The following is a 17500-nucleotide window of genomic DNA, read 5'->3' on the forward strand; positions in this document are numbered from 1 at the left end:
AGTCTAGGAATGTGTCGAACAAATGATGATAAACAAATGTCAGAGGTGCGGGAGCATAGGAGGAACCTAATTTCACTGTAGCTAGACTAGAAGAAAGCCTTTCACTGTGTCCCCAACCTATAGATGCTAGAAGCCTTTCGGCTTGCTAAAGTTTCAGTGAACATTGTAAAAGCCATAGCTGACCTGACTTCATCTTAGGTCTCCATCTTGAAGCTAAATACAAGGAATGATTGTATTATAAGATACAGTATCACAGAAGTATATTCCAAGGGGATAGCCTCTCTGTGACGCTGTTTATACTCTTTGTACCCCCACACCCGTCATTCATGCTAAGAAAATCTGAACGGTATCTCACCGGTTCACAAGGAAACAGAACTACCAAAATTACACACTGTTTTTTTTTTGTGAATGACTTGAAACTATATGCAAAGACTATAAATGAGATGAAGAAAAGCCTTGACCTGCTTACAACATTCTCAAAGGATATGGTAATGGAGTCTGGTTAGTATAAATGTTACTATAAGGTTGGGAAAAAAGGAAAACTGTAAACCAGAGTAGCAACATCTCCATCAATGACTTAACCGTTTCCCCTGTATCTGATAAAGAATGTTACAGGTATCTGGTGGGGTGGATGAAAACATATTTTACGTTGGCACCTGTAACAAAACACGTGTCACTAAAATATATTACAGTCGAATAAAGAATATAAGGATTTCAGAATTCACTGCTTTCAATAAAACAATGGTCCACAATTTGTTTACATATTCAGACCAACATGTGGGCTATTTGATTGGTTGCTTGATGAAATTCGAACCATTGCTGTGAAAATCCCGAAGATATTAAGCAGCACAACTATTTTCTATATCAACAGCGACGTACGAGGGACGTTCAATAAGTAATGCCTCTGACCCACTTGCAGTTGTTTGATCTAGCTGAAATTTTGCATGTGCAATCATTTATATCTCTATAGAGTAAGTGGCAAATTACAGCTGAATTAATTGTGGTTTCTGATTTACAGGTGTTTGAACCGAGTCAAGTGTGAAATGGAGCCTGTTGAGTGTCGAGCAGTGATCCGGTTTTTGTATTTGAAAGGACGCACACCACGGGAGACTTTTGGTGAAATGAAAGTAACTTATGGTGATGATGCCCCATCATATGACCTTGTAAAACGCTGGCATCGTGAATTCAAACAGGGTCGGAACTCTGTGGAAACAGCTCCCAGATCTGGTCGCCCCCTTCTGCCATTGATGAGGCATCTGTCCGTCAAGTTGAGGCTGCCATTTTGGAAGATCGACGCATAATTATTCGCCAAATAGCCCATGAGGTCAAGATTAGTACCGGGTCTGTGGAAACTATCATTCATGACCATTTGCATATGCAAAAGGTGTCTGCCAGATGGATTCCCAGGTTGCTCACGCCTTTCCAGAAGCAAGAACGCGTCGAGTGCTCGAGGGTGAATTTGGAGATGTGCCAAGAAGATGAGTCAAAATTTTTCAAAAGACTGATTACACAGGATGAAACCTGGGTCCATCACTATGATCCAGGGACCAAAGCCCAGTCAATGCAGTGGAAGCACCGTGACTCACCCCCTCCAAAGAAGGCAAGGGTGAAGCCCTCCGCTGGCAAGGTCATGTTCACAGTCCTCTGGGACCAGGACGGAGTAGTGATGACAGATTTCCTGGCAAAGGGTACCACAATTGCAGGAGCCTATTATGCTTCACTTTTGAGGAAATTAAGAGAAGTTATCAAAATCAAGAGGCGGGGCAAGATCAGCAAAGGCATCTTCCTCCTGCAGGACAACGCTCCGGTCCACAACTCGCTTGTCGCCAGATCAGAAGCACAGGCGTATGGCTATGAACTCCTCTCCATCCCCCTACTTTCCTGACCTTGCACCCTCTGATTTTCACCTCTTCCCAATCATGAAGTTGTTTTTGAAAGGAAAGCGTTTCCCAGATGATGCAGCCTTGATTTCTGAAGTCACGTTGAGGTTGGAGGACCAAGCTGGGTTCTTCTACAAAAACTGTCTCCAGAGCCGCATCAAACGATGGGAGAAATGCGTAACTCTGGGTGGTTCCTATGTAGAAAAAGACTAATAACTGTGCCAAGTTTCGTTGCCCTACTGCTATGGGAAGTGGGTCAGGGGCATTACTTATTGAACGCCCCTCGTAGGTCACCTCTACCTAAAATGAAAACAAGGTTGAACACGCTTAACATCGATCCAGACTGCCTTTGAATGTCGTATTAAAATCCTTTCAGCAACATTTTTTAACCACCAAGTGTTGAAGTGCATCACTTGACCAAATTTGCATACACGAGACAGATAACACTGTTCAAAGATGTCGCACGACTCTAACGCAACATATCATCAAATGAAAGGATGCGCGTATATCAGCAGAAGATCATGCATGGATAAGTTTGAAGAAAGCACCGGGATGATTGTAACATTGATCATAAAAGCAATCTACCATGGACCAACGACCGGACTGCAAACTCTCACACTGACCGCTATGCTTTTGCAATTCAAGAATAGGAAGTATCAGTCAAATGCTTGATGCACAAAAGGTTCAAAGACGCTGGTAAAATACCAAAATATGATAAACGATGCAGACTTTCTGGAGTTAACACCATGCTGTCACCCACATCATAAGCAGTTGTTCGAAAACGTCATCGCAGTATTATCAACCGATGTGATATGATGTGACTAAGACACTGTATAACAAAATCCGTCGGAAGGATAACCCTGAGCCCAAAGAAATAAGAATCCACATTTTCGTAGAGGACATAGCCACTCATAATAAGAAGGAGTACTGATGGAATGTCCCAGTGAAAAGCCTCAATAAAATTTAAGCATAATAAGACTGACATAGTGATGGAAAAGGGAAACTGTGTGCAGTTGTGGAAATTAGCTGTTCAGCGGATGTTAACATAAAGATCAGCGAAAAAGAGAATACCTACGCTGAATTATTGAGAAATATACTGTTACTCTACCCCGATTACAAGTTCAGGGTTATATCTCTAATTATTGCGGTACTGGAATATATAACACGTTGCCTAAGTACCATTCATGAGAAATTGGGCTTCTCGAAACCAGGAAGGGAAAAGTTGATTCGAAGACTTTGAATCTAGGTTAAAAATCGGGTCTTTCTCTATTGGCAAGAAATCTCGAAATGAAACTGAATAAGGACCTACATAATATACGCACTCGTATATTAACATTTATGCAGGTTTTTTTTTTTACTTGTTTCAGTGATTAGACTGCGGCTATGCTGGAGCAGCTTGAATAATTTTCAGTCGAGCAAATCAACCCCAGTATTTATTTTTTGAAACTTGGTACTTATTTTATCGGACACTTTTGCTGAACCCCTAGGTTACAGGGACGCAAACACACCAATACCGGTTGCCAAGAGGTAGTGGGAGACAAATACAGACGCAAGCACGCATGCACAAATGTGCGCACGCACAAACACATACACACGTACACACACACACACACCACACACACACACACCACACACACACACACACCACACACACACATATATATATGCACACACACCAAATCTTCTCACAAAGCTTTTGTCTGCCAGAGACAATAGCAGAAGACAGCTGCCTCGGTGCCACGCAGTGGGATTGAACCCGGTACCGTGTTGTTGCAAAGCATATACACGAATGAGTGGATAAACGAAGAAAGAGTTTGATTGAGTTCGTTGCTATTTCAAGTTTCGAAGGCCCATAACAAGATCCCAACTCTTCTAGAATACCGATTCGGCATATGTACACATACGGGAAGGTGCGTGGCTTAATGGCCAAAGTATTCAACACATTCCACTCAAGATCTGAAAGTCCTGAGATCGCTTCTCAGTGATGGCTTTTGCCGTCGAGAAGAACACTATTTCTCGTTGCTCCGGTCCACTCAACTGGCAAAAATGAGTTTTCCAAAGGCCCAGCCTGGTAACGTTCGTTGTGTCACTCTGAATTTCCCAGGGAACCAAGTTAAATTGTACGTGTGACAGTGAAGTGCTCAATCACATGCTCTTTAATTTCAAAAGTACGCTGTTCTGTTGATCGAATCAACTGGAACACTCCTTGTAACCGACAGAGAGCCAAGGTATATATGCACATATATACATATATGCACGTACAGAGAGAGAGAGAGAGAGAGAGAGAGAGAGAGAGAGAGAGAGAGAGAGAGAGAGAAAGAGAGACACACACATACACATGCGTATACATACATATAATTCTTTGTTTTATAACAATGAAGAGTTACATCATCACTTTTCTGATAACATTGTGAGTTTTCTCTTGTAAATCAATTTTTGTGAACCCATGCATAGATCAAAAATTTGTGTTGTTTATGAATATGAGTTCAGTCGTGGAACCAATGCATTCCAGGCAGCTCGAAGCATCAACGAGGTTTTTGGTGAAGATGTGGCGAATGAGCGCACTGTACAGCAGTGGTTTGAGAAGTTCCGGTCTGGTGATTCTTGAAAATCAGCCTCGAGGTAGACCTGAGACCAAGGTGGATAATGATGAACTGGAAACTGTAGTGGAAGCGAATACATTTCAAACTACGCGTGTGTTAGCAGCAAGGTTTGATGTTTTGATTCCACCTGTTTTGTACCATCTGAAACAAATCGGCTGGGTAAAGAATCATGGACAAGTAGGTACTACACAGACTGAACGAACGTCAAATGACACGTCGCATTGAAACTTGTTCTTTACTATCACAACATAAAAGTGAACCATTTTTGCATCGTGTTGCTAACTGTGAGGAAAAATGGATTCTTTTCAACAGTAGCAAGCGTTCTGCACGGTGGTTGGATAGAGACGAAATGCCAAAACATAATCCAAAAAAGAATATTTATCAAAAATATTTAATGGTCTGTTTGGTGGACCAGCGCTGGTATCACCCACTACAGATTCATGAGACCTGGTAAGTCAATTACAGCGGATGTATACATCAACTAGTTGGATGAAATGATGAGTGAACTTGCAATTAAACAACTGAGATTGGTCAACAGAGACAGGCCAATTCTCTTGCAATACCATGTTCGACCACATGTTGCAGAAAGAACGCTATTCAAGTTACAGGAACTGAAGTAGGAAGTACTCTGTCATCCACCATATTCATCAGATCTTGCATCACACAGGTGGAAATATAGCAAAAATAGAAGTTAAAAATGCGCCACTGAGAATAGTTAAAATATATTCTTATTATATTTAAAGATTTAACCGGTTTCACAGTTTACACTGATTTTCAAGAAGTTGAAATAGAAATATGAGGCTTATGTCGCGCTTGTCTCGGTTTTGATGCTGTGATGAAACCACCACTCTCCACTTTGCCACTGGTCGGAATGTTTTCGTCTCGCCGTGTTTTGCAAACGCTTCAGAACCACCAAGCAAAAATATCTGGTTAACAGTTTGTCCAGGAGGAACAAATTCTGTGTGGACAATTCTTTTCGAATCGGTCAAACAAATCATTATCGTCTTGAATTTGGACTCCACTTGACTCATTTTGGGGGTGGGGCGTGGTGATATCGAATGCTTCCATCGAATTGATTGCTGTATCATTTCCGGGTTGTGGCTATAGCACCAGCTTTCGTCACTAGTGAGGGCCTTCAAAAAAATTAAAAAAATAAAAATAAGAATGTATCCGGGCAGATATATCCGGTACAACAATCATAATAACAGCAAATATCCAGGGTCTTTATCCGAAAACAAAACAGTGTAAAGTCCCTTTCTTGGAAGAATTAGCAACAGAAAACAACTCCAAAATAATTGGAATTACTGAAAGTCATCTCCACGAAAACATCCGCAACAGCGAAATCACAATCAATAGATTCAACATCTTCAGATGTGATAGACAAGGCAGATCCCATGGGGGCGTTATCATGTATATCCATGATACCTATGCATGCATAGAACTTGTCAATGAATCAAATGCCTACTGCAACCTGCTGTGCATAAAAATCATCCAACTTAATACAGTTGTAACAATAATGTACAGACCGCCAAACAGCCCAACATTATCCTTCACTGAGCCACTGACGAAGCTCCAACAAATTCTGGGAAACATGGTAAGTCCAATGCCAGACATTATCCTCCTTGGTGACTTCAACTTCCCTAACATCATCTGGCCACATGGACACATACTAAAACTGGGGACAAAAGCTGAACAAATACAGGCAGCCAAACTGTTGGAAGTCACAGAGAAATTATACCTCAAACAAATGATGACAGAAGCAACAAGAAATAATAATACGATCGACTTGGTTTTCACCAACAACGAGGACACGCTATTTGACCTTCACTCAACCCCAACAATCCTTTCAGACCACAATATTATTGAAATGCATTTACACATTGGTAATGAGCCCAATGCCACAACTCTTAAACAAAAGGACATGCCAAAGCTATGCAGGTATGATTATCACCAGGCAAATTGGGAAACTATTAACAACCAGTTACAAATCATTGACTGGGATCTCTACCTTACTGGGCCAGATAAACACAAGAAATTCTTAAACAAGATCGAAGAAATATGTGAAAAAAATGTTCCTCTAAAGAAAACCAAGTCCACAAAAAAACCTGTACCACGGGAGCGAAAGATCCTGATGCGCAAAAGGTCAAGACTAAGAAACAAAACATCTAAGCTGACATCAAAACATGAATTACAGAAAGTCCTTGACCAATATACAGATTAGAAGACAATCTAAAACAACACTATGATGAAGAATGTAACAATGCAGAAAAGAGAGCCATAGAAAACATCAAGAAAAATCCAAAATGTTTCTACAGTTTTGCAAAGAAATACTCGAACACCAAGTCAACAATAGGACCTCTCCAGAGACAAAATGGGGATGTAGTGAATAACCCTATTGAAATGGCAGAAATGTTGGGTCAACAGTATGAAAGTGTCTTCAGTGAGCCATCTAAAACCATGAAGATCCATGACCAGGAAAATTCTTCAAGGATATCGACCATACTAAACCTACCCTATCCGACATTGATTTCAACCCAGAAGACATAGCAAGAGCCATAGACAAGCTCTCCATGCACTCGGCTGCGGGGCCTGACGGTTTCAATGCCATGATACTTAAAAACTGCAAGGTACAATTGTCGAAACCCCTTTACATGATATGGAGGGAATCTATGGAGAATGGCAAAATACCAAATACATATAAAGAAGCACACATAACTCCAATACATAAAGGGGACAGCAAATCAAAACCAAAGAACTACCGACCAATCTCACTGACATCACACATTATCAAGGTCTTCGAAAGAATAGTTCGTGGAAAACTGGTTGAGTTCCTGGAATTCAACAATCTGATGAATTGCAACCAGCATGGATTCAGGTTAGGTAGATCATGCCTAAGCTAGGAGTAGGAGGAAAAGTTGGTACATGGATACATGAGTTCCTTACAAATAGAACTCAAACAGTCACTGTGAATGGAACCCATTCAACACCATCACCTGTGACCAGCAGTGTTCCTCAGGGTACAGTACTCGGCCCAATCCTGTTTCTCATCCTCATCTCTGACATAGATGAAGATACAACCAGCAACGTCTCATCCTTTGCTGATGACACCAGGGTCATGAGACAAATCAAAGACGAGGTGGATACAGAGGCCTTACAAAAGGACCTGACCACCATATATAAATGGCAGGAAACAAACAACATGTTGTTCAATGATAAGAAGTTTGAACTAATTCGCTACGGAACAGATCAAGATCTGAAAAATACAACAAACTACAGAAACCCATCAGGACAACAAATAATGGAAAAACAGTATGTGAAAGATTTAGGCATCTACATGGGAACCAACCTAAAATTCAGAGAACACCTTGACTCAGTCTGTCTTACTGCAAGAAAGTACAGCGGGTGGATCTTGCGCACCTTCAAATCAAGAGATACCTCAACAATGAAAACCCTCTGGAACAGTATGATACTTCCGAGGATTGACTACTGTTCTCAGTTGTGGTCACCAACAACAAAGGGCCAACTATCTAAGATAGAATCGCTCCAAAGAAATTTTACCTCATACTTCTCAGAAACGAGGGACCTGGACTATTGGCAAAGACTCAAAACCTTGAGGATGTACTCAATAGAAAGAAGATTTGAGCGATACCGAATTATATACATTATATACATTTGGAAAATGATAGAGCAGAAGGTGCCAAACTTTGGTATCACTGCGCCACCGAAGACGCTGCCAGCTGCCACCAATCAACAAAAAGGCTGGCCAGGCAGCAAAAACCCTGCGAGAATCAAGTCTGTTGGTTCGAGGAGCACAACTGTTCAACTCCATTCCGGTACATGTCAGAAATCTATCAGGATGCAGTGTGGAATCATTCAAATTGCAACTGGATAGATACTTAAGCACCATTAGAGATGAACCCCATCTCCCAGGATATACACAACGAGCACAAACTGACTCAAACTCGCTCCTACACATGTCAAAATTAAGCAGAGAATACAACCTGGCAACCACACCAGACTCTGAGGGTGGAGTCTTCGACTTGGCCTGAGCATGGACTCAAACCCAAACGAAATGAAATGAAATGAAGAAAAAAAAGAAAGGTTCGGATCAAATTCCAACTCATCTTTCATTTCACGAAACGCATTTATTCGTGACTGTTTTTGAACTTTCGTGTGCAAGTGAGGCACAAATTTTGCTGTAACTCTTCATTCGCAATTCCTCGCTCAAAATTCACTGGAAGAAGTTCCAGGACACACCAGTTATATCAACACGTTCGTCAAGTGTTCGGTGACGGTCCTCCAAGATCAGTTCATGAAAGTTCGTGATGTTTTCCTAAAGCGTGAAAACCACTCGTAAACTTGTATTTTGCTCCTCATGGCAGAATCCTTGTAAGCTGTTTGAAGCATAACAACTGTTTCGGCTGCCGTTTTCCAAGCAGAAAAAAAACAGAATTTCACGGAAGCACGCTGTCCCTTCGTTTCATCCATCGCAATAATCTACGAACAGGGGAAAGCACCGCAAATCAAAGACGTGCCACGTGACAGTACGACTCCTGACGATGACGCTAGCCGGCACACTGATACCCGAGGGATGCATCAAGTGGCTTCTACTGGCGGAAGCTTAAACTACAACGGGTTTGTCCCGCAGAGGACGTTTCCGGTTACTTTTCGGTACCCCTTCGTATTGGTGTTGACAAATAGTTATGTGTCCCCTAATATTATGATGGTGCTTCTCTCATGAGCGGAGAAATCGCTGGTGTTCAAGCGAGATTGCATGTCACAGCCCCATCTGCAACTTGTGTCAGCATCCACCAACTGAATCTGACTGGGGTTTACTTCTTAACAAAAACCTAAAGGCTATCGGGTAATCTTTCGTCATATAGCTGCAACTTTACCTGTTTATGGATCGATTCAGAGTTTATCTATCGATTCAGAGGGTTTACAGGGAAAAAAACAGGAGAACATCCAGTAGATCTTATCCAATATAGGATGGATCAGTCAGCAGGTACCGTGCTATGCTGTTCATTATGAATTTTCATTTATTATAAACGTTCTCTCTCATTTCAGTGGGTTTATCAAATCATAGGAGAGGCAAATTAAAGACAAGTGCTTCCATTACGTTTGTCTATGAAAGTTTACGTTTTCGTCTTCTCTAAACAAGTTTTAATACGAATCAAGTCTTTAGCAAAGATATTACAAATTTTCACTCCTGTGACTACAGAAACAGAACTGATATCCATATGCATTGAACTTCTTGATGTCCAACGAAACTAACCTTTTCTGGCCACCAATTAAATAACAGATCAGGGAAGTTATTAAGGTCAACCAGCAGACTCGAGAGAAGCCTAATCTGCAAGGCAATCTTAGCATTTGGAGGTCTCAGCGGCTAGTGTGAGCGGCTGAAAATTCAAACCACAATTCCTATATTGAACCAGGTTTGCTTAGAGTTCCGACACCGATTTTCGGCTAGAATGGTGATATCATGATGAACCATTCTTATCTTAATCCCTAAATTCCCAGATTCTGAATATTGTTTGTCTCAGATTCATAGCAGACGCATTTCAACTCAATTTGGACACCTTGAACACAGTATGCCACTGTGCAAACAGTCTCATTGTGTGGATTCATCATAACTTATAGCAGATACTGCTAACTTTTTATTTATTTTTGACTTTTCAATCACATTGTGAAGTTGACTTCAAATTTGATCTATTAATTTAAGACTGAAATTATTATCTATGTAAAATCTTTGCCCGTATTTTTTTAAAACTAAAAATGTCAAGGCTTCAACACACAAATTGGCTCACCATTGCTCCAGAACATTAATCCTCTAAAATTCGATCTCTGATCACATTTTCTTTATACAAATATTCAAACGAAATATTAACCGTATCGATCTCACCAATCCACAAAGGCTTGAAAACATCACGTCGATCCCACTCCCATCTCCCCTCTTCACCAAACTATAAACAAAGAATCCAATATTAATCTAAAACTTAACCAATGAAAACAAAAGGAACATTTTTACGACATTTATGGTCAATATTTCAATTTATGTTTTTCACACCGAAAACTATTTCAACCTTTCGATAACCTGAAAGAAATTGTTGAGCTGCTGAGTTTCTGAGCGAATGTCTATTAAATTTCGTTTTTCGTATAACTGATTTCCTATTTTCGTTTAACCTGTACTTCACCCTGCAAATAAGTTGCTGAGGGCAAAATATCGCCCAAAGAGAACATAAAATTCTTATTTTAATTTCACTCTATAATCCTTGATAAAGACAGTTTAGATCAGCCAGCGTAAATAGTTTCTGAGAGACCAGAGGTAAAACTCAAATTAACAATCATGTTACCTAATATTTTTGGTGCTTTCTTACATTGGAATAGATGTACAATAATTCCCGTAAACTGTTTACCATATTCTTCAGAAAAGTTTTCGCTGTTGCTTTCCTCAATTTGTTTTTTTCTCTCTTTTTTTTTTTTAGTTTGAATAACAAATCATTTCAATTTTTAAGAGAAATCAATCGAATGCAATTATTTTATTTCATATATTATTTAGATGATGGGTAAGAAGCGTTAAAGATTCGGTTGACTGCTTCTGGTATTTAGTTAAGACCTGTTACGTTTTGAGATCAAATGTTGTCCAAGTTAATTTAGTATTTAATTCTTTAAAGGTCGATAAAATAATGCCCCAGTGCTCTATTGGTACTCAGGTAAATTCAATAATCTTATAAACCTTAAAACGAAAAATATTAGCAACAAATATAAATTAACAAAATATTTATCTGAATTAAATTGACTTTATTGATAAAGAAACACACATTTTATCTTATATTTATAGATATAGATAATTATTATTTGATCCTTTGAAGTCTTGCTCACATTTCATTGAGATGTAAATAATTTTCAAGTAAATTCCATTAAAGTTCAGACCAGTTTCTTTAGTAGGCACTTAGTGTTAGTATATGAAAAGGCGGTACATGTAGAAGATACCATACATAAACGTGAACAACCCAAGACCGAGCGAGCAACCATTTGGGCCTCGGTTATAAGGTTGTGATATGGATTTGGTTTGAAGGAAAAAGTTGAATAAGCCGTCAAATCATTAATTTCTTTTTCTGCAATAAAAAAAGAAAGAGAAATCACAAGAATATAACTATATAAATGAAATTATTTCTCTTCATTGACAATGTACAAGGCAAACAAATAGATAGGGCCTATTGATTCGATAGATCGATGTTATTAATGTTCCGTTTGGACATCTTTAGGTTAGTGTGAGTAGGGAGTGAGTTCCTGAGTGTTGCATAATCTAGAAAGGAAGGATTAGGAATAATAATTGATGGGAGATCTGGCTGGTGAAATAGCATGTGTGACTGGAGAGTGAGAAGGGGCTTGTGGCTGGTTATCTCGGTGGTAGAGTGGTTCTCGTATTACCAGCGAGATGCATTAAGGTATTTCCGAGCAAGTTAGTAATGAAGCGTGTTGTGCTATTTAATGACAGTTAGGATTAATATTAACCTATCTACCAGATTTTAAATGAAGATGATGTATTAAACAGTTCCCGGACTAGTTCTGTAGCGCGCCAACAGATGGCAGCACACGGTTGAGTGCGCAGTAGGAGCTAGCAGTGATGGTGATGAGGCACTGGGATGAGTGATATTGCTGCGTTTACTTTGCAAGATGTGAAATTTTTGATATTGTAAGCTGCAATCTGCGATTTCGTGATGGGCAGGAGGTTGGAACAAAGAGCCAACGTGGAATTTGGCGTTAAATTTGGTACGACTTCTACAGAGACATTGATTATGCTTTGGCAAAATTACGGTAACGAGGGAATTGATTTTACGCAATGTTACGAGTGGCACGTGCTCTTCTAAAACAAAATAACATCCCTGGAAGACGAAGAGCGATCTGGAAGATTTACCACGGGCGTCACCCCAGGAGATTGGAGAAAATTCCTCAACTTGGGAATGATGATCGCCGGAGGACAATCAGCGACATTGATGATGTTGTTGGTCTGTCGTGTGGATTCGTACAGACAATCTTAACATCTGAACTGGACATCCGGTGTGTCTCTGCCAAGTTTGTCCCTCCTACTGAACAATCAGTAGAAAGAACATTGCGTCAATGTCTGTCAAGATGTCAGTCAGCCTGCCGCTGTTGACTGATCCTTCATGTCAAGGATCATTATTGGTAATGAGAGTTGGATCCACAAATACGACCCTGAGATGAAGCAGCAATTGTCACAATGGAAAATCCCTTCATCTCCACGACCTAAGACAGCAGGACAGAACCGCAGTTCAATCAAGAGCGTGCTGATCGTTTTTGTTTTCAACATCTGCATTATTGTGCATCAAGAATTCATCCCCCAGAGCCACACAGTGAATTGGCAGTTCTTACTACGACGTTTTGAGAAAGGACATTCGGCGAAACGACCGGTTATGCAGATCGCGAAAAACCGGATTCTTCATGGCCACAATGCACCCTGCTACCGAGTTCTCCTCACTCATGAATTTCTCGCCAAAAACTACACGGTATCGCTTCTACATCATCCCTATTCGTCACATTTAGCCGACTTCCTGCAGACATCCATCTCTTCCCCAAGACTAAAAGGCAATCGAAAGGTCGCCATTTTAACACCTTTGTCCTTTTCCTGAACCGAATCGCAGATGGTCCTCGAGTCGCTTAAGGAAAACGACTTTCAGGTCGGATACCAAAAGTGGCAGGAACGCTGAGACCGGTCTATTTCCGCACAAGTCGACTATTCTGAAGGAGATGATGTGAAAACTTGGACAATTTATTTTTCAATAAACATAACGGGAAGTTTTTGGTACCACTTCGTAATTGTGGATCAGTTTTACTACATCTTTTAAAAAGGCTTATTAATTATTAAATTAATGCTAATCTATTTAACAAAGAATAAGTAGGACTAATAATGCGATGAAGAAGAAAGCGATATTTATTAATTTCTATATATTTTTTCGGCAAGAACTGGACACAGAAGATCAATGAATAAAAGATGAACAAGAAACAGAAACAAAGAACGCAAAAAATAAACAATAAAAATTGGTCTTACTGTCAAGAATATAATAAGAGTCGAAAACTCTTATACCACATCCCACGGAGTTAATCTTCTCCAGTGTAAGGGACTGGTTAAGGTCATTCCAAAGTTCTGAAATGGAATAAAAGTAAAAAAGACCGTCGTAGTTTTAATGTTTTCCATGATTTCTTTAATATTAATCAAGGAATTCTAATCTCTTTCATACAATCGACTTTCCTATTTATATAAGACGATTTTATATAAGAAATCATGACTTTTTAAATATATGTTGTTTTATTTACTATCAGTTATTTCTAGTATTAACACAAGGCCTCATGTATGAAGGGAGGGAACAGACGTTTAGAAAGGTTCTACGATGTTACTGGTGTGTTACCGATATATTATTTCATGTGTAATTAGACCGTATTGGAAAAAGAAAACCGATATTCTTCTTTGAGCGTTTGATGACTTATGTAGAGTATAAATGAATCATTTTTAACGTTGTATGCTATGTTTTAATATAGAAAAATAAACAATACAACACACAAGTCTGTCCTACACATGATAGCAGACGTTCGAGGTTACTCCTCAAGTTATCAACGCTTGGGCACTGAACGAGTTTGTGCAAAACACTTGTGTCCTTTGTACTCATCTCAAGCATACTTCAATTCACAACGTTTTTATGTGGCGTGTATAGTTTATACCGAGCTAGTAGTGTCTACTAGTAGGACAACCAGGCCCAAAAATCTTTGGAAATTATCTCTGGGCTCCGGCTTGCAGGTAGAAGGGACCAGCCTGTTGACGTTTGCCGACACCCAGAGTCTTCTCGACAACGCCGTCGCTCTTTCTTTACCACAGTTCGACCGTAGAACGCCAAACTGGGGTTTCTGTATTGGTTGACTGGCAGAGGGTTGTGAGCGTCTGACTACACTCTAGATGTGTCAGAAAATCTGTCTTAGTCTACGTTTGATCCTGCTTGACTGTAACACTTCCAAAGAGACGAGCTGCGGAAAAGTGAGTCTGAGAAACGGCGACCACACCTGCTGAGTGCCAATCAAACTCTGGAGGTGTCGCAACCGCAGCGCACGACTGCCCATCGTCAGCCAGGGTATGCCCAGTTTTCCATCTAGTAGGTGTCGACAGCAAATGGATCGTATGACGAGTGAAACGTGTGAATTCCAAAGAATGCGGAAAGACAGGTGGCAATATATGATGGAAATGGTGTAAGCATTCGCCGCCTCTGTTCCACCTTCCAAGGATAACTTCTTCTCGGCTAATTTCTGAGTAAAGTTGGTCACCCTGCTCTTTCCAGAGCTTCTCTACATGGAGATCTGGACGAAACCAGTTACCGAGTAATTTTCCCTACCCGTCCATCCAGCGCATAATGTTGTTGTTGGACTGATCGACCAACATCTCTAGGCACAGAGCTGCAGAACGAGTTTTGATGACACTGCCTCGTATTCCCGTAGAGGTTGCTGTCAGACTCTGTGACAATGCGTTTAATAAAGTTATAGTCCGAAAATTATCACGAGATTCCCGTTGTTCGGGTTACTTCCCAGCTGTGATACCACTGTCCTACTCACAGCAATGGGAATTACCCTGTTTTACAGTCATTCCTAGTTAATATTTGTCAAGAGGTCTTCAAAGAAGTGTGGCATGCAAAAGTAAAATTCATAGGGCAGAACATCGAGACCAAGAGATTTTTTTCTCCAACATCCATTCAGTCAACCGTCAATCCCCGTATTTCAGCAGCCTTATCAGCTCTTGGCAGCACTCCGCCTACACACACACAGAGACTGGCATGCAGGAATACACACGTAGGTATGTCTGTACGTAAGTATGCATGTATGTATACGTGTATGTATACATGTATGTATGTGTGTGCATATATGTGTGTATGTGCATGTATGTATGTACGTATATATGCATGCATGTACGTATATATGTATGTATGTATGCATGTACGTACCTATGTATGTCGGCCACAGCCAGACACACAGTGTCCTTTCTCTTCCTTTCATGTGATATCCTGGGTCATCGTCGACAACAACGGAAGAACTAATAATGTATAGTATAATAAAACCCATCCCAGAAGAAACGGAAGCTCGAAGATAATTAATGGGAAAATGGCAACAGAGGAAAGGCAGACATACTATCGGAACCAGGAAAAGTGAGAGCACAGAGCAATAAGGCAAAATAGAAGTCCACGGATGAAGAAATCCACGTAGAATTCAGCAGAACTAGGAATGGAAATGAGAAGAACTGAAATATCTTTGACTCTGAGGTAAAGGCACCAACTAGATTTTTTTAATTCTGAAACTATCTTGGAAATGGAACACGTTGCCGACAACCGTCTCCTAAAGAAAAAAAAGAAAAACACAAACAAATGATGCACGGACACAGTTCTATAGTGAGCAAGAGAACCAAAACCAGTTCTATTCTCAAGAAAAGCATAAAAGACCGATCCCAAACTTCATTGTCACCTCTCGAATGAATGACATCGATATTTCACCAAAGGCCAAGCAATCTCTAAGTCGACATTACAATTTCCCTTCCTCATAAGGAGAAACAATCAACGAAAACTAACCGAAAGACACCAAAGGAACCTAAATTCCAAAAAAGTCACTGAACAACCACTGACATATACATCAATGTTACCTGGACAAATGATTTGAAATTAAGGTCAATAAAAACAGGTCCTGCACGTGAAGTCCACCGTCTCTAGAATTTTTTAGATATCCCCCTGAAGCCATTTCTCAAGTATATCAAAGCTTCGTAAGAGATGACCTAGATATTCTAAATCATTTCCCGAAAATACTCAACGAATAAACTTCGGTAGTATCTTTCAATGCAGTGAATTTTTATTTAAACTCCTTTCGCCGCTTGGGAATTGAGGTTATGCAATTCTTTTTGGTTAATAATATAGATGGACTCACCCATCGCATAAAAAGAAGAATTTATAATAGAGCGGCTAAAATTTATTTCAGAAAATAATTACTTTACGCTCAATGCCAACATTTTCCGACAAAAAACTGGAACTGTCTGCGTTGCGACCGAAAACAGAACCCGCATTTGCGAATCTAGTAATTACACTATACTAAATAAAAAAAGAAAACATGAGGAAAATATGGAAACTCTTTCTCCATATACAACAAAAAAAAACTGGAAAAGCTCGACGATTGCATCTTTCTTCGGAATGGAAGCTTAAGGAAGCTAAAAGAATTTGAAACACTCTTCAATAAAATTAAGGAAAATATTCAATTCAATATAGAATATAGTCATAAACAATCTTCATTTTCGGAATTCCTTATGACGAATGTCTCAACCAAATAGAAATGGACATTTATTATAAACCAACGGACGCCAGACAATATCTTTCATTCAATTCATGCCATCAGAGGCATACCAGAATGAATGTCCCTTGTAACAAAGCTAAAAGTATTTGTACAATAGTATCTGATACAAACATCCGTGACATAAGACCCCCAAGAACGGAATGATGCATGTCTTGATAGGAATAATTCATATTAAATTCCATAACATGCAGTTACTGAAGAAAGACCGCAAATTAAGCCAAATCCTCCAGACAAACTATCTTAAAGAGTAATAGACAACTGAAATTAATAACAAAATATTTAACAAAGACCAAACTTCCCACAATAGCGATAAAAGAGAAAAAGAAGCGTAAAAAATGCGGAAGATTCAAATGTGGTTTATGTTTCAGTCTAAGAGAAGGGACAGAGAACCGTTTAGGCAAGGACAAGTCTTCACATTAACAAAAATCTTTATTTCTGCAACTGAAAACTTAATCTAGGCAATAACATTCTCAGGATGTGTGACATTTTACATCGGATAGGCAAAAAACGTTTTAAGGCATCGCATGAGCCTTCGTCGATCGGAAATTAAAATACAGGAATACAGAAGATAGGATTCAGTGAATATATAGAAACAGGCGCAAGCAGAAACAACCAAACTTTACG

General features: G+C 39.7%; 1 long non-coding RNA gene across 1 annotated transcript in view; it reads right to left on the reverse strand.

Moving 5' to 3' along the window:
• Positions 1 to 11540: 11540 nt before the first annotated feature.
• LOC118768457 overlaps positions 11541 to 17500 on the reverse strand; it is a 10507-nt gene continuing 4547 nt past the window's right edge. Inside the window, exons 2-3 of the long non-coding RNA XR_005004303.1 lie at positions 13557 to 13652; positions 11541 to 11601 (exon numbers count right to left, since the gene is read on the reverse strand). This is a non-coding gene — a long non-coding RNA (uncharacterized LOC118768457). The remainder of the gene's footprint in view (positions 11602 to 13556; positions 13653 to 17500) is intronic.

The sequence above is a fragment of the Octopus sinensis genome, linkage group LG29 (assembly GCF_006345805.1).
Source record: "Octopus sinensis linkage group LG29, ASM634580v1, whole genome shotgun sequence".
NCBI lineage: Eukaryota > Metazoa > Mollusca > Cephalopoda > Octopoda > Octopodidae > Octopus > Octopus sinensis.